At 34.8% G+C, this 19,641-nt stretch overlaps 1 protein-coding gene across 2 annotated transcripts in view; it reads left to right on the top strand.

Moving 5' to 3' along the window:
- syn3 (synapsin III) overlaps positions 1 to 19,641 on the top strand; it is a 165,744-nt gene that overhangs the window by 100,225 nt on the left and 45,878 nt on the right. The window lies entirely within an intron of this gene.

The raw sequence follows: 19,641 nt of genomic DNA, 5'->3' as shown, positions 1-19,641 counted from the left end.
CTATCTGAACAAGGAATATGGCTTTAAAAACATTAAGTTAATTAAGAAGGCTGTAAATTAATCTGACATCAGTGTCTTTTTAAAAAAAAATATTAAAATAGCCAGAATGTGTCACTGTTTCACTTTCATACTTTTAAGTAAAATATGAAATAGCTCAAGTATTTTTTCCACTGTTGAGTTCAAGAACATAACTTGTTTTATTCTCCAAAGATGGAATCAAGTTAGGAAGATCGTGACAGTCATTAAAGCAAGCAGACTTAAACACAATTAAAATATTTTGTCAACATAGAAAGACATTATTTTAAACATGGTAGGTACTCTGCAACGCTTAATTTTATACAGCATAATACACATAAGAACATAAAAAGGAACAAATGAGAGGGTTTCGGCCCATTCAGTTGATCATTTAGTAGTTAGTAGTTACATTTAAAAAAATGTAATAATGAAAAATATTTGTATATATTATTTCCTTTGTGTGTTAGTAGTGTTTCTGTCTTTTTGTGTAGTAAACACCTTTTGTCTCTACTTCATTATATAATAGTCCTACTACATGTTTATTATGGCTCACAAGCATATTTTGTAAATCTGTTATTATTTTTCCCATTCTTTGATGCAAGCAACTTTGAGATTAGTTTTCCTCTTTATAAATTCTGTTTTTTATATGACTGCTTCAGATCAGTGCCGTGCTTAGTGGTGAACCTACATTCAGTGAGTCAGTGATCATAGGATGACATATTCATTCTTAACAACATTTAGTCTTTCCTCTGTCATGCAAATACTTCCTGGAAAAGAAAAAAAAACCCTAAAGGACAAAATGGAACACTAAACAATCATTTGTCTACATGTAAGTATTAGTTCCAGCTTTGAATAATTTGTAAAATACTGTGAAAGGACATACTGTACTGTATCAAGAATGTCTTGGTTCATTTTATTATATTCTCAATTTTATGCACTTACACTGTTATGACCATGGTTGTTCTGGGTTCATACTATTCTCTTATGAAATAATTTTCCAGATTTTGATAAAAGGATTAAAGTTTAATAGTTTCTCATATAGTACTATCTTTTCATTTTGACAAAAATACTTAACAAACAAGATTATATTATCTTTGCAATTTTTTTAATATTTATGGTTTCAGTACCTTCACAATCAAAGATACTTAATTTACTGCGACTAAAGCAGGTCTTTGCACAGATTGTATAAATATGTTTGGTAATAACAGAATAATAGCAAGTTTTTACATCCCAAAAAAGTAAAAGAATTTAAAAATATGTATAATGTATTTACACTTTTGCCTGATTTGGAAAATAGTGATGATTGTGTGTTTTATAGTTCCAGATGAAGTAAAACATGAAGCCTGTGTGTGTTATGACCATCTAATTTAACTGTTGCCTGGTTTTATATTGTGTGAAGCCTCATTGAAAACATTCCTTATTTTGTCACATACGTCAGCCTGACTCTCTGGCAATAAGGAAAGTCCTGTTACCAATAATATTACCTTTCATATGACTAATTTATAATATGCAATATTGCAGCAGGATGATACCAGCCTACATACTGCATACCCTAGTAGATGTGCTGTTTGTACAAGGAAAATGTCTAGTTCATGAGATGGCCCAGTCTTCGACTTCCAGTCAAATCAGATCACCTATTTTTTTGGTCTTTATTAGTTGTTAATTTTAACTCACCAGTAAAACATTCAGTACTCCACTCTCAAGAACTGGAGTTACCCATCCATGATCTTGATTCTGTAAAGGAATGACAATTCTTCCTTTGACGTTTATTGCTGTTTTCCTGTTAATATGACAGTGAGATGTTCGTCATTTTAGCTTCAGTCACCTCTGAATGCTGAAAGGCAACCATGTTTCCTAAGTGTCAGTACATAGGACCGCTTGTAGGTAATTTCAATAAACTAAGGGGTAGCTATAAAACTGATTGAAGAGACTTTCTGGTTCAGTGCATATCACTTCGTGGTACTACATACACAAAAAACATCTTTCAAGTGCCACATTGACCTCATTACGACAAGAAAAGTGGTATTGGGCAGCTGCCCTGACCTTAATTAAATGATTGATGTGACTGGACTGAAATGCTGTGTTTGTAGAACAACTTATTAATTACTTATTAAGTAATTAAGACAACTGAAAAACACCTTTAAGTAGGTCATTTTATTTCTGAAAGCCTCCTGATTAGGATCATTCATATCTTTAAATTATCTTTAGACCGATTCCTAGTGCTTTTACTTATATTCATGAGTTCTATGTTCATAATTTTACCTGTTTGTGGAAAAATATTATTAACCACTTTATTCACATTTGAGGACTAAAGTTGTCTATTGAGCAGCTGTGCAGTAGGAGTGTCAAGGCGAGTCTTCATCTTGTGGATCTGCTTAACCTTTTTTACATCAGTCTCTGTAGTAAAGGCATAGTTTAGTTAACAAAGAGTTAACATGTTTACAGTGTATGTAGAAGTGCATCATGGATTATAATAATAATTGCTTACACTTATATAGCGCTTTTCTGGACACTCCACTCAAAGCGCGTATGGGGTAATGGGGACTCCCCTCCACCACCACCAATGTGCAGCCCCACCTGGATGATGCAACGGCAGCCATAGTGCACCAGAACGCTCACCACACATCAGCTATTAGTGGGGAGGAGAACAGAGTAATGAAGCCAGTTCATAGATGGTGATTATTAGTAAGCTAAGGGCTAATGGGAAATTTGGCCAGGACGCCAGGGTTATACCCCTACTCTTTTCATGAAACGATTTTTAATTACGACACAGAGTCAGGACCTTGGTTTATGTCTCATCCGAAGGACGGCGCCTTTTTACACTACAGTGTCCCCATCACTATACTGGGGCATCAGGACCCACATAGACCGCATGGTAAGCACCCCTACTGGCTCCACTAACGCCTCTTCCATCAGTTTTTCCCAGGAGGTCTCCCATCCAGGTACTGACCAGACCTTAGCTTCAGTGGGTTGGCAGTTGTGAGTTGTAGGGAGTATGGCTGCTGGTTGTGCTTTAGTCATTCATTTTCCATCAGGAAAGTGTTAGATTTACAATTTGTGTAGACCTGTTATGTGAATAATGCCTGTATGTGAGAGTTGTATAACACTGTGTTGTGTAAGGAGTATGTGAGAAATAAAAAATAACAGCAAAAAAAAACTCAATTGTACCCTTTCTTATCAAGGTTTCAAAGGATAAGAAAATAAATTAGAAAAAAGAGACTTAGACAAACTACATGAGCAGCGGATTGATCTGTTTGAGTGGGGAGTGAGTACACTTAATTTACTTTCCAGCCTGTTATAAACTTTATTACAGTACTGTAGTGCTGCATTTATACTAGCAATAAAACCATCATGTAGAAAGTAAAGAAAATGCACTCAGCTAAGAATGGAAAAGTCTAACTGTAATACAGGGTCGTCTGTAATATTATTACAGTGATCTAATTTATTTGCTTGTACTGTACATGCAATAACTTGAATAAATCCTGCATTTTCAAAGTCACGATTCTCAGAGACATCAAAGTACCTAACCCTCACAAATACTAAGGTTTTACTGTAGTCTGTTTTTTAAATTTGCTGTTTACATGCCCACACCCTTAAATGTGTATTATTCTAAGTATTTGTTCTTAAAACCTGCACTCTCACATAGAGAAATGGGCCGCTTATATTTGACTCCAAAACAGGTAATCCTTTCACAATACCTTATTGACTTTGAATACATGACCATTAAACAGATAAAACAATCTCTTGTTTTACATGGATTATTGTAATCTAAATTGTGGCAAGACTGAGGCTTTCAATATCAAAAAGGCAAAGGCTTCCAATAAGAAATTTGCAAATTTTGTGGCTTCACTGTTGTTGTTAATAGAGATGCAATCAAACTTTGATGGAAATGCGAAACACCCATGTTACATTTGACCATATTTTCTCATTTGAAGCACATTTTACATCTGGGACAGTGGTGTTTCTCTCACCTGCATAATTTAGTTCACCTAAGAGCTTCATTGGCTTATTTCCTTTTAAAATGTTGGCACAGTTGTTCATTTCAGACTACTGTAATACTTTACTCATCGGTGTATCTTCCACAGTACTAAATGGGTTTTAGTAAATCCTGAATTTGGCAATTCTAACTAAAATAATCTGCACGAGTGCATACCTCCTGTTCTCTGTAAATTACACTGGCAGCCAGTTAAATTGGCAATTTTGACATTAAGGCACTGAACAGTCTAGCTCAGGGTTATTTTAAGGATTTATTACCAGATTAGGTTAAAATCTTAATATGATATTTGATTATGCAGGCGGCACCATAGGAGATTGAGCATTTTTATGTGTGTAGAACAACATCTGTCGAATTTATTACTCAATTAAAATCTATTAGAAACACTCCAACTCACTAAATGTGTTTCACTATATATCATAATACATAATTTAAAGGAACAAAAGAAGATTATTTCCAAGCCAAAATGTATAATGCAGAAAAATACAGTATCTTGCATTTATTGTCAGCTTCACAGTCAAAATGTTGCTCTTTTTTCTACTTTGCAGAAAGGGATTAACCTCTGCTTGTTCCTTTGTAGATTGCATGCTAATGTACAGTATGTCCCCAGTTGAACCACTAATACTGTATGTGCAATTTAATTTTAGTTTGGGTTCTACTAAGTCAATTTTCTGTGCTTTTTCCTCACTTTCATTGAGCTTAGGTTGTGTATTGTATAACCTATTTTATAGTTCTAAAAAATGGCTTATTTTTTATTTTATGTCAGGCTGAAAAAATCATTTATCATCCTTAAAAATATAATTGCTTAATTTGGTGTGTAAGGAATTATAGAATAATGACTTTGTTTATAAACATGTTCGTATCATTAACATGAAAGATTTTAACATTGACTTATGATAAGAATACTTATTTCAATCTGGTGTGTAACTGATGTAACAAACTGAAAGCTTTAAACAATCATACAATATATCTTTCCATGATGTAGCCCAAGCATAACAGAAGTATGGGAAAGTTCTCCATTGTAAGGCACTGTATTATTATGTTGCATGAGAAATTTTGTCAGCAAAAGAAAGAAACATTTGAAAAAGACTTTTAACCTGTTTTATTTATGTAGTTCTTTAAGAAATAAGGTTATGATAACAAAAGGACTGCCTAAATTAACATTTGCGAATACTGAACTGAAACAGGGAAAAACTCTTAATGAGTAAGAATAACAGGCCAGATCTTTTTCTGTAAACCATTAAATTTAATGGAATGTGCTGCTTTGTTGATGTTATTTGTTGAGAACTGCTGCTGTGCTGTTAGGCCACCTTAATTGGAACCATTTGCAGGTTTTGCGGTTGAATACGTATTTGCATATTTTGTATCTGCTCTCATATACTTTGCTAAAATTTACTACAAAATGACAAGTTGTATAACATGGTGAACTAGCAATGAATGTGGAATTTAAAAGGCAATAATTTCTCACCTACCTGAGATACAATTTTTATATGTGCTTACAGTATATGTGCATACTGCATACAGTATATGTGCATACTGTATACTGTATGTTGTGATTCAAAATGAGTTTTCTGAATCATTTTCTGGTATTAAGTTGTTTTACCAAATGAGCAAGCTAAACCAACAAATTTACACTGAAGGTATAGTTGTTATGTATCATGACCAATGCACCAGAACTTAGATATAACATTTAGAAAGAGCACCACATAAACAGCTAATTTTGGGAAATAAGTATTCATTTGTTAGTGCTTTCTTGTATTAATTAAAATGAAAGGGGATTGTGCAGTTACCTATTAAAAGGTAAACATGAATTTAGTCTGTTACAAACTGATGGTGAAGTTCTGGGCAGATAACAAGCAAAAAATTGTTCATTGTTAAAAAAATATCACTGCTAGTTGATAGATTATATGAAGCAGAGTGTATCCTTGGTACACTACTAATATTTTGATTATATACACTATACTGAAATAATTTGTGCAAAGATTTTTGTTTGACATTTATACTGTACTGTATATACTGTATATAACAACACTATAAATACTGTACTAAGTATAATGTACATTATGCATATTTTTAGATTGTGTGTATTATCTTTCACATAATTACACTTTTATTCTTGATCATTTATATAATTGCTTAACACATTAGAAAATATTTATTTAATGTAACAATCATAGTAGTGATTTACAGTATGCCATTTTTAACTATTAGTAAACCAAAAAATGTTGATGGAATTACAGTATGTTATCGTCTCTGCCATTTGTTTGACATGCCAATGAAATCCAGCCACCTAGATAAAAACTCCTGACATTCACCAGAATTGGAAAGGTCTATGGCAGTTGTTTTAATATGAAAAATACCAAATCATTGCCATGGGTTCAACACCACACTGGATTTTTGATCAAATTTGAAGAATCTTGAAAAGTGTTGTTCTCTAAAAGCAAACATTCCATACATATTTCCCATATCCATGACAAAACTGTGTTCATGGCAAATTGGTCATGTGGTTTTAACACCATCTTGAATTGGTTAATTAATGTAGGTTGTGTTACCCTTCAAGATTTGTCATGTCAGGATGCTACCTTAAAAACTCCTTGCAGTCTAGATAGGGTCATGGTTCTAAAGGAACTTATATATAATGGTGCTCCTCTCACCATTAGTCACTGAAGGACTTGTGGAATATTCTGGGAATGGGATATGCCTGTATGTGATGTCTTTTATCATGGAGAAACCAATGGATGCCAGATCCCACACATATTTTGATTAAACAAGATCCAGTTGCACATAGACTAAGGTGTTTGTAGGTCTCATTCTGCTGCAGACATGATCAAATAGAAAGGCTGTCGAGATATTCCAGGTTGTGCATCTTCTTCCCCTATTCAGTTGTTGAAGACTTGGTTGCCAGAGACCTGTTTGCTTATATAGAGACTCTTAACAGGCCATTTTGATAACCGAGGGGGTTTCAGGACTCAAAGAATCCTTCTGAACTTTACCCTTCAATACTGACCCTACATTGTGCATTGCCCAGCTGTGGTGATCAACCTATACAATCTAAAATAACCTTGTTTGGTTTTCTTTTTCCTTTCCAGCTTCTTTTCTCTCATACAATTTTGCCGCCTTTGCGGTGCATTACTGCCATCTACAGTCTTGAAGTAAAAGGCAATGTATTAATTACTTAATTATTCTTAGGGTTTGTATTTTTCAATGTTTTTTTTTATCATGTGAAGCTATTTAATCCTTAATGGTCTTAATTTTGTATGAATGTTACCTTTGGTAGAAAAATAACACCTTTTCAAAGGTTAGTGCGTGAGATACAGTACATTCATTGAATAATGATTGAACTACAAACAGTAACTCGAGATTTCAATAAAAAAAAACATTTTATTTATGTTTGGTGGAACTCAGAAAGCAGTTCCTTTTTAATTTACACAAAGTAAAACTTTGCAGAGTGTGCATCTTGAATGACGGTGAGATTTAAGTTCAGCCAATATTCACCTCCATTCTCTAGTCCCATTTTGTTACATTACTTTGCTGTCCCACCAGATCAGAGGCTCATATACTTGTTTTCTACAGGTGGGAATTTCAAGTGCTAAAAGGGCTAAAATAACATGAACTAATTTGATTTTATTATTAAAACCACAACAAAAATATTTATAAAATGTGGTTGGTGTGTCTGATGTTAATATGTTAATGTTGATATGTCCTGTTCCACAAATGTTTGTGTAGAATTTTATATAAGCTGGAAGAGACCCTTTCTTAGCTGTTGTGTGAACATATGGCTCCCGGCCCTGAATGGGATGTTCTCCACATGTTCATGTGGGTTTCCTCAGGCGACCTCCCACAGTCCCAAAATATACTAGTAGGTTAAAAGGCTTTTGGGAAAATTGGCCTGAGGTAGACTCCGGCTCCCCCACCACCCTGACTTAGAAAAAGCAGTTAAAAAATGGATGGATGGTTAGAAGATGAATATTGCAGTTATTCTACCTTTTTGCCCTAGCTCTGTCTATAAATGAGGAAGGAGGGACAGCAGAACACAATTGTACCAGGGTTTATTGTCCGTTAATAGCAGGGCCGGCCCCTGGCGTAGGCAAACTACTGTAGGTGACTACTTAGGGCCCCAAAGCTGCCAGGGGGCCCTTCCATGGAAAGACATTTTTTTAATCGCCACATTCAAATGTAAACATAAAATTCACTATAGTGTCTATTTCTGTTGGTTCTGTGGATTATCCCAATGTAAACCCGGTCAAAAACTGACCAATCATAATTGAGGACGTAATAGGTTACTGAAGCACAGAAAAGAAGAACGGGATCTCAAAGTAGAGATACGTCAAATTAAGTCATTGTAATAATGCATTTGTACTTCATTTGGTTGCAAGTCCATCACATCCATGTCACTATCGAACGAGAGATTAGACACATTTTCAAGCTAGACAAGTAGACTTCTGGAGAAGTTTTACTAGTCAACCGATTCACATTTCACATAATTGCCGTGTGTGTCTGGATAAAAATTGGCATTCACTGCCATACAAAGGCTTGATAGCCAATGTGCAGTAGAAAGGACTGCTCAGTAATTATACGTAATATGTATTAAAAAGCATTGTTTTTCAATTAGATGGGTGTTTTGTAAACCCAACATGTAGCCCTTTGGGTTGTAGTCACTCTCTCAGTAGTGGCAGGAGCAGAGAGGAGCTTTTCAGAGCTCACGTTGATTGAAACTGTCAGCACAAGAGTGTCTCAGTGGACTGGCCATCATGAGCATCAATCATGCAGTGGGTCGAAAACTATCAAATAAAGAAGAAATTGATTTTGCCTCTCGAAATCGAGGCAAATTTTTAATAAAATTTTCCCATCTGCTCAGACCTACTGATCTCACCTTCCTTGTTATTAAGTGCACTCATTTCTTATGTTGTGCCAAACAAAATGACAGCAATTCGGGTGTCTGTGTAGCAGAAGTCTTCTTTATTGCATATGCATATGGGAGCCAAGCTCTTGCAAGCCAGACTCAAAGAATAGTAAAAAAAGATGGTCTTTTATATGGTGAAACAAACAAGCTATAGTGACACTCCTCCTAAGTGTTAGTAATACAGAAATATGTCTATATATGGATACATATTACATAGTTTATGCAAAGTTTTTAGTGAAGCAAGCCATTTAGCTCACCGCCCATATAGCTGTGTCTCAATGAACGTGCCTGGTTATAATGTACGTGACAAACTGCTCAAATGTACAGATAAAAGTATAACTTCCCTGTACAAGTTTCTGAGTGAAAGGTTGTGGTATATATGCATAACAAACATCTTATAACTTAAGTCATGTCTCTTGGTTTATTGAAAAAGACAGGTTCCGCTTTTATGTTCTGGGCACAAAGCCAACTATATAAAAGTTAGATGCAGCGGTACTAAGCTATAGCAAAAATATGTTAGTTTAAACAAAAGAACAACCTTTTATTTCTTCACTTACTTAATTATGTAGTTCTACAATTCCTTTCTAAGGATTCAGTGCAGTAATTTGCAAGTTATGCTTTGCCATAATGTTGAAGTAATGGAGAAATGCTCCTATTTATTACTTTGAATGTTTAAATCCTTGTAAAACTTGTGTTTCTTGGTCTTGTTTGTAACTTATTTGTTCTTCAATGCTGGTTAATACGTTTTCCTGTTATATATTTCATTTATTTCATTGTTCTTAAAAGTAATATAAGGTTATGTAAGAAGCTAATAATAGTAGTGAATGCGCAAATCATGCTCTTGAGGGGCCCCTTTACAAGATCTTGCCTAGGAGCCCCAGACAGCAAGGATTAGCTGTGTTTGATAGTTAACAGATATGTGTGCCAAACACAGAGTGCAAGAGAGAAAGTACTGCACTGTATCTAGCAGCAGCTAGCAGTTTATGAGTTACAGAAAGAAATTAAATATGAAGTAAATAGAAAACATAGTAAAATCAATTAGGTGCTTCCCTGACATGATTATAATAGGGGTTACTCACAATTACCCATGAAAATCACAAGATAATATGCAGACGCGCATGCAAAAGCCAAAGAAAAACTGAAGTGTAAAACAGAGAACTGGTAGATGTAAGGACTGATGCTTACTTCACAGGATTCAGTTGCAAGAAATAGCTGAACACTTTCTGTCTAATTTTGTCTAATGTGAACTCTCTTTCATTCTTGCCTAATATGGGGAGAGGTTATATTTTAAAGTGGAACATGAGGACAGGAGACATTGATCCCTTGCTCCCAAATCTCCTGACAGATATACTGTACAAAAGATCTGATATTTCAGGTTAAGGTTTTAGTTCCATTATGCATTATTAAAGGAGATACATTTACAAGAGCTTTTTTAATAGTGTACTTTACTTTAGACATACATAGTTTACATATTTTTTGGTTTGAGGAACATTTTAAAATCTGATAAATTGAGGCTTTCAGAGCAAAATTGCTCATTTGAAACCCCGGCTAGGGTTAGGGTTAGAATGCCCAAACTACTTAGACTGTTTTTAAAATCAGCACTGGATTTTGGGGCCCAAGTATATTTTAGGAAGAGTGAAATTTTGCTGTTGTCTTCAAGTTTTTTTCTGAGAGATTTGGCTGCTTATATTGTATACTGTACCATTCTGTAATTGTATCCCAAAACTGGGTCAGTCCAAAAGGTGTACGAAAAACTTTTCTGAAGGGTAAAATTTCCAACTTCTGTTGTTTAGAGTTAAAATAAAAGTATAACAGCAGTAAATTTTAAATGGTTCCTGTAACCCTAAACCTACTCTGGCCTGAAAAACATGATCAGTTCAATTCTGTTTCGGCAGTATTTTCCTGCTGGTTGAAGACTTGCATAAAAAAACACACATTATTTTGAACAAGATATGTTTCCAAGAACTTCTTTTTATTGGTTTTTAGTATTTTAGACCCATATTTATTGGTTTGTGAAACTATTTCAAATTTGATTAATTGCGACCTTCAGAGACAGATTGCAGAATTGCTCTTTTGAAACCCCAGCTAGGGTTAGGGTTAGAATTGCTACATTACTTAGACGCTTTTTACAGTCAGTGCTGGAATTGTAGGCCCAAGTATATTTTAGGAAGAGTGATTTTTTGCTGTTGTCTTCAATTTGTTTCAGAGAAACTAGAAGTATAACAGCAGCCAATTTTAGTGGTTCATATAACCCTAACCCTACTCTGGCCTGAAAAGAACGATCTGTTAAATACCGTTTCGGCAGTATTTTCCTGTTGATTGAAGACTTGCATTAAGAACACACATTATTGAAGAAGATAAATTTCCAAGAGCTTCTTTTCAATGGTTCTGAGAATTTTAGAGTAATATTTATTAATTTGAGCAACATTTTCAAATACGATGAATTGCTCATTTGAAACCCCAGCTAGCGTTAGGGTTAGAATTCCCACACTAATTAGACGGTTTTTACGGTCAGTGGTGGAATTGTAGGCCTAAGTGAATTTTAGGACTAGTGATGATTTGCTCCTACATTGTACAGTACAGTACATTATACAGTTACATAATTGTATCCCAAAACTGTGTCAGACCAAAAGGTGTAAGAAAATGTGTTCTATTGGGTAAACTTTCTAACCTCTGTTGTTTAAAGTACAATTAGAATCATAACAGCAGCCAATTGTTAATGGTTCTTAACCTACCCTAACCCTACTGTAGCCTCTAAAGCACGATCAGTTAAATACCTTTTAGACAGCATAAAGCATAAAGAACACACATTATTGAAGAAGATAAATTTCCAAGAGCTTCTTTTCAGTGGTTTTGAGAATTTTAGACTAATATTTATTGGTTTGAGCAACATTTTCAAATTAGATTAATTGCGGCCTTCAGAGAAAGATTGCAGAATTGCTCATTTGAAACCCCAGCTAGGGTTAGGGTTAGAATTCCCACACTACTTAGATGGTTTTAACAATCAGCCATGGATTTTGGGGCCCAAGTGAATTTAATACTAGTGATGATTTGTTCCTATCTTAATTTTTGGGGGGGAGAGATTTGGCTTATTTTATTGTATACTGTACTATTCCGTAATCGTATTCCAAATCTGGGTCAGACCTAAGAAAACCTGTTCTGCTGGGTTAACTTTCTAACTTCTGTTGTTTAAAGTACAACTAGAAGTACAGTATAACAGCAGTCAACATTTAATGGTTCCTGTAACCTATACTTTCTCTGGGCAGAAAAGCACAATCAGTTAAATGTTATTTTTACAGCGTTTTCCCAAATGATTGAAAACATGCATATAGAAGACACATTATTGACAAAGAGAAATTTCCAAGAGTTTGTTTCAATAGTTTCGTTAATTTTAGACTCGTATTTATTGGTTTGAGGATTGTTTTCAAATCTGATGAACCTAGGCATTCAGAGAAAATTGCTCATTTGAATCCTCAGCTAGGGTAAGAGTTAGCATAACCACACTACTTTGACATTTTTTACATTCAGAGGTGGATTTTGTTGCCCAAGTTAACTTTAGCACGGGTGATAATTTACTTGTATTTTCAGGGGTTTATTTGGAGAGTTTTGTATGTTTGTATATTATATTGCACTGTTCAGTAATTGTATTCTAAGACTGGGTCAGACCAAAGTTGTAAGCAAACCTGTTCTTCTGGGTAAACCTTATTTTTGTCATTGAAAGTGCACCTAGAAGTTTAACTGCAGTTAACATTTAAAACTTCTTGTAATACTAACCCTTTCCTGGCCTGAAATGCACGATCATTTAAAATAACATTTTTTCAGGCATTTTTCACATGATTTAATATTTGCCTAAAGAAGATGCTGTACATAATCAATTTCCAAAAATATGTGTCATTACATGTTTTTTCTGATTAAATCCAATTTTCTTTCCTAATTATCACAAATTGTATTTTAATGTGATGTATGTTACATAATAATTAGCACTGAAAATAATCTCTGCTTATATTCTAAAGTTATTCATTATAATTAATGAAAGAATAACTTTAGAAATTTCCATGAAATCCTTGCTAACATCGAACATTTCTACCAAGGTAACATATAGTACACCCTTCTGGTGTAACTTAATTTGTATAAGTCCACTTTCTGAGTAACCTACTGCAATGTAAGAACATATTCTCCAAATATCATTTTATACCACAGTCCTCACACTATCTACTGTATGTTTTCCCAATTAATTTAAAAGATTTGGTCAAACCACAGTGCCCTATTCTTAGTCTCTGTATAATCAAGTAATTCCCAGAGTACAGTAATTGAGTGCCATCACACAGTTTTGAAGATGACATCCCTCATGTTCTTTTTCCATCACTGCTGTCCAAGATCATTTACGGTGTCTTTAATAATATTTTAACTTCTGGTTTGAGGCAAAAGTTAATAATTAATAATACATGTAAGTTAATAATAACTCTAAACCACCAGATCAGTTATTTAATTTACCTCTATAGTGACATTTGCCAGAATCCTTAGAAACATCCAGAAAAACAGCATGCTTTAAAAATGCAAAGGAACGGGTATCAGTTTTATTTCATGCTGAAAAGAAAAGAAAGGAAACAATGTTTCGGCCATGGAGCCTCACACCTGAAGTGTTGTTTTCAACTGATTATTGCTAGGTGGTATAGGATCTGAGTTAAATGTTGAGTTAAATGTGTATGTCCGGAAGAAAGCTATGTTTCTATATTGCCCAACATTGACAGATGATATTCACAGATGATGTTGAACACTGACAGATTAATACTGTAAATTGAATGGTTTTTTGACTTGCCTTCCTGTTTTTGTGATTTTCATTGGACAATACCTCATTAACTTTAGTTGTGCATATGTTTCCTTTTATAATATTTCAGTCACTAAAGAAGACTCATAACAATTTGGGGTAATTTCTCAAATATATTTTGCACATAAATGATTAAAGAGCAATCCATGTGTACCTACTGTAAATAATTATTTTGCCATATACAGATGCAGCCATTCAAAATGCGCGGGCGATACCACATTATTTTCTGGTGCGCTGTACGCAGTCTACCGCGAGTTACCGGTAAATACCGCTTGTTACCGTAAATTCTCCTATAATACCGCAAGCAAAATAATAGTATCCGGAATATCCGCAAGGTGGAGCTAATAAAGCTCAACCTCTCATGTTTGAGCTGTCGCCATCTTAAAAGTCTTTAATGAAGATATTACTAATAGTATTAATAATGAATGACCTTGGACAAGCTGTAAACTCAAAGTATTGCCCACATTCTTTTTTTCATTGACCGTCTTTGTAAAAGTAACACCACAGCATTTCGCAATCACGCATTTGTTTCCAATCATGCAAAGTACAGTAATTTTTGAGAATCGATTCACCATGCCTTTCACTTGCTCATAAAAGAGATTGATTTAGGAACATAAACATATTACCGTATGCAAACCGTATTGTATACAGTATGTATATGTATATTTAATGTCTTAACTGTGCCAGTTTAAGTATTGAATATTTATATGGAATTTTACCACTGAAGGGAATTATTCCATTATTATGGATAAGACAAAGATAACGATCCTGATCAGTTTAGAAATCTGTGTACGCTGTAAGATTTTTACTTCTTAAACTTTTAAAATACATGTTTGGAATAGAAAGAAATCATCTTCCTGGTACAGTATGTATAGCAAACCAGCACATCTTTTTTCTCCAATCAGAGGGGTTAGACGCTCGGTTAAAAGCAAAGGAGATTGTCTGTTATAGTGGACATAAAAACAAGAGTTCGCTGGCATTATATCCTAGAAGACACAGATTGGCGCCAGACCAGGAGAATGCCCGCAGCGTAAAAGAAAATGCCTGATGAACTAGGGATTGGACAGTTTCCAAGTGCTTGTACAATCGATGGAAATGTTCAAATAAATGTGCAAAAGAAATAAAATAATCATTTATTTCTTTGTCATATTGGCTAGCTAATGTCCTCTCTTTGCTAGTTAGTGGCTGTGTTCCTGCGTTGGGTAGCAACGGGTGACTGTTCTCAGGTGGAAGATGTAAACAGCTTAATTTTCGTGTTAAATAATTTTTTTTAATTAAAATTAATTCCATACAGCAATCGCATATTTGGGTACCGTTTCATAAAACTTTCATGCTTAAAATGTTTAGGGAGAAATGGAAGACCGATAATGGAATGGAATGGAATGAATGATAAGTGTCACCGTTTAAATAATTTTCGTAGTTAGAAATTATGAAACGCTCTGTTAAAAGCAAGGGAGTTTTTATGTCCGTTGCAGTAAAAAAATGCCTGACAAAGTAGGGCTTGGACAGATTCCAAGTGCATTTTTGCAATTTACGTTGCATTGTCCATTGTGCTGCTGTAATACAGTTTCAAATAAGTCTAAACTGTATCAGCGTTATTTATGGGTTGCAATTTAGAAAAAGTCAAAAACCGCACTCAAAATGCAATTTAGAGCTTTCTGGCAAGAGGAGACACCCAAATTAATAATGTAACATGCCACTGTTTGTGCATGAACAAAGTTATACTGCTATTTCCTTAGATACGCGATTAAAAAAATAAATTTTTTGAATCCCCGGCAGAACACATTCCATAATATTCAGCGCTTTTATATATCGCCTTTAAAGGTGGCTTCTCAAAACGCTTTACAGGATAAAAACAACAATAACAGCAACAACAACAATATTGTATTTCATTGCACTTTGAAAACCAAGTAATAACTTAACTATATGTGCAAACATTTTATGATATGTCGCTGTTGTGAATGTCTGTGGAGTGTATCTTATTTGCCTGTCTGTCCTGGCTCTCTCGCTCGCCCTCCCCCCTCTCTCCCTCAATTCAGTTCAATTCAAGGTGCTTTATTAGCATGACAGATGGGTACAATCAGTGTTAGGTATTTACTTTGCTTTGAGATTTCACTTTTAAAGGTGGTATATAAAATCAAGGCTTTAACTTGCTTTAACTCCGCAACGTATTTAAAAACTAAAAACGATTACAATCTAATCTTTCCACGTTTGATCCCAAGATCCCAAGAAAAATAAATCTAAACAGGGAGAAAGCTATGCTGAAAGTTTATTTAGATACTTAGAAGACAAAGATATCAATTTATGTTGCATTTGTCTGATTGTGAATAAAAAAACACATATATTTAAACCCGCGTTTGCGATTTAAATCAAAACGCGATTTAAATCAATATAAATGTTTATATTGTAACGCCTAGGTGACTATTCATTGTTATTAAAATGGCTTAAATTTGATCATGTTGTGATATTTAGAAATATAAATTTGTTTGGTGCGAGTGAGGTTTTATTTTATCTCTGACCAAGGGAAACGTTTAATTTTTTCAAAGAAATGTTTGTTGAAAAAAAAGTCATGGTTCCACAGTGGGATTCGATCACAGACCGTGTGACGTGGGAGTCAGGAACCTAACCCACAGCGCCGCCGGCAAGGTCACATGCAGAGTGCTGAAAAAGCACTACAGAAACATTATCAACAGACAATGTACAGCATGTACTATTCTTGTGTTGCGGTACATAAATATAATTATATCATTATTAATTTCTTTAGTCCATCACCCTCCCTCTGGTGCCAAATGGAGCATCGCATTTTCATAGTTTAAACTCACAACCTACTGCTGGATTTACTGATACAATACATAACTTTCAGTATTTGGGTGCCTATCCCAAAATTGTATATGGCATGATTGAATTGTACAATACAACTCTGTATATGTTTTTTATATTATTGATTGTGTCACGCCCGACATCCCTCCCTAGAGGGCGCTCCACTGCTCCCATTATTGTTTGTGTGATTTAGTTCTACAGGTGTACCCTTTTAGTGTTATTATTTAAAGACCAGCTCCTCCAGTCCTCGGGGCTCATCATTAGGGTAAGATGTCGCGAGGCCCGCCTAGCACCAGGAAACCCTACGTCCGTCTCCAGAAGGCATAGGCCTCATCCCCGACACCTCCCGCTTCCTGAGCCCGGGGTCTAGAGGATCTCGCCCCGTCACCCTTGGACCTCCATGTTTCGTTTGTCCGTGTGCTCCCCCCTCCCGGGGATTTTAACTTTGTCGCATCCCAGGATGGATTTCTAGTTGATGGACTTTCGGACTGTGCTTTGACCTTCCCTTGGACCCTTTTGGTTTTGGATGCTGTTTTGTCTTCCCCGTACACTGTCTCACGGACTGTCACTATTATTTTGTGCACTATTAAACCCCTGTGTGTTCCTTTTACCACGCCTCCTGTTTTCTCCAGCTCCTACCGCATCGCATAGGGTCTTCTACAAGACCTGACACGGATTCCAGTCCGTGTCCGTTACAGATTGTGTAGCCCCTGAAAAAGCAGGGTATGTTTGTACAACCCATCCCTTTCCTTGTTATGATCTAAGAAAGCTGCTGGTTATGTGGATATAGGCCACATTGCTCATCAGCAGGCATGAAAGCAGCATCAGACTAAATGTATGGAACTCATAACATCTACAATATTCTCATTTAAGACATCTAAAATAGATACCTTTTCTCCAAAACATGTTAAAGCCACACAACAAACACACTTTGTCTACCTCTCTAGAGCAGTATAATACAGTACATGTTTGCTATTGTTCCAGAACAAAATAAACAATAGAATAGAATAATCAGAAATTAATCTATCAGTTCTCATCCTGCGCTCACCTACTGTATATTCCTATCACTTGCTTTTATAGAGTTTTTCAATCCACTGTAACTGTCGATGTGCATAAAATGCAGTTTTATTCATACATCACACTTGCTTTCCAATTGTTTCTGGTTCTGGCACCTCTGTCAACAAACTGATGTGTTTGGTTATTGTATCTTCACTTAAACCTGCTGATGGACCTTTAAATCCGGACCTAAATATAATAAATGTTATTTATCAGTCGGGCAGATGAGCTACCCCCGATAGGTTAGAGTGAGATAGATGCTTGATCCACAAACTAGGATTTATTTTGGATTTATAACATGAAATACATCATTAAATATATTCATTGGTGCTAGGTGTGATTTCTCTTGAGACCTGCCTTTGGCATGACCCGTTTGATGACTGCACCCCCAGCAGCATCACACTGTATTCGATGATTGCGTAAAGTATTTTGAAATTCTTTGCACTCTTATTTATTAGTTGAACTCTACTGTTTCACTGTGTACTGTATCATTCTTGTTGATTAGCTCAAAAGACTTAGTGTAAGGTGTTTATGTTTATCTGCATATTCTTACAATTTGTGAAAATAAGCTTGACATATTTGGTTAAAAAACCTTTCACAGTATGCAAACAATAATCAGAATTGTTATTTTTCATTAATGATTTGAAGATAACTTGGGATAAAACACTGATAATATGGATAGGGAGCTTTTATTTAAATAGTTTTATAAGTGTACTTGGTTGGGGTAATTCACTTTATTTTTCTTAAAGTGTATTATTTCATGTCAGATCAAAGTGGCAAGAAGTGCAGCCATTAATATAAAACATTTAGCTTTCAATAAAAAACAGGTCAATTAATTCTGGGCTAAAACAATTTCTTCTTTCAGTTTAGGTGTATCAATTGCCTGATTGAAAATTGGCAGATTCTAAACTTTCAAAGAGAAACGACTAAACAGGATAGGGTGGATTTCCTCTGTTTCCTTCAGAGATGTCAGCAGAATATTGCTGGGAAGATGATTCACAGTTCCTTAAAACCTTTAAAGCACTTCATCATGGCTTCTGTACCTTTTTTAAATCTATGTCTACAATTACAGAATTATATTCTTATAAAACTTATTTCATATGTGATTTTAAATAAACATTTATACATTTTATATGCATGTATTCATATAATCTGTTCTTATGAAAGAATACAAACACCTCCCTTCAAATTGTATTACAAATAAACAGATTTAATCTGCATAATACAATAGGAAGTCAAAGTGTAGACTTTAAATCAATAGGAAGAGGTGCTAAAAGAATAGTTTTATAAGCTGTATTTTGAGAATGTTAAAGCCATATTTTTACTGTATATGTATGGAAAAAGAAACTTGATGCAAAAATAGGTTTTGTGTATTGCCTAGTCTCTAAAGGCTCTAGAACTGTTTCATACATCTAAAGTTGCATTGCTGTATAATGACAAAAGGGAGTACACAGTGACTCAGAGGAAATTCCATTCATCCACTTCAAATGATAACCTGTTAAATAGTAATGGGGAGAATGAAACACAAGCAGTTCAGCATTCACCAATAGCTTTATTATGTATTATATTTATAAGCCATATACAAATTATACTTTATATAATTTGTTATATAATGTTATTGATCAGTGTTAATGTCATAGGATTCACTCAAAAAGAAGTTCTTAACAAGGTATTTTTCATAAATATGTATTCTGTTTGTGGAAAGATACTCAGAATTAAATCAATCATTTGATTGTAAGGTGAATGTGTGGTCCACTCCCATTTAAAAAGATTTGTAAGTGTTAAGGGAGATGTATCAGAGAAAGACGATAAGAAGTAATACTATTGCAATGAAATGAATTGGCCTACCTTGGTATTCTTTTTACAAATACTTAATTGATCAAGGGATCTAATCAGTGCTTTCCTCCAAGGATCACTGCAATTCAGCTTCCACTATACAGTATGGCATAATAGAACACGTAACGGCTTATTTTATATTAAAAATTGTCTGAATAAAATATTTAACTCCTCAAAATGTGGATGTGT

Source organism: Lepisosteus oculatus, chromosome 7 (genome assembly GCF_040954835.1).
Source record: "Lepisosteus oculatus isolate fLepOcu1 chromosome 7, fLepOcu1.hap2, whole genome shotgun sequence".
NCBI lineage: Eukaryota > Metazoa > Chordata > Actinopteri > Semionotiformes > Lepisosteidae > Lepisosteus > Lepisosteus oculatus.
Note: the sequence above shows the minus strand (reverse complement) of the source record. Positions and strands in the feature narration are given on the sequence as shown.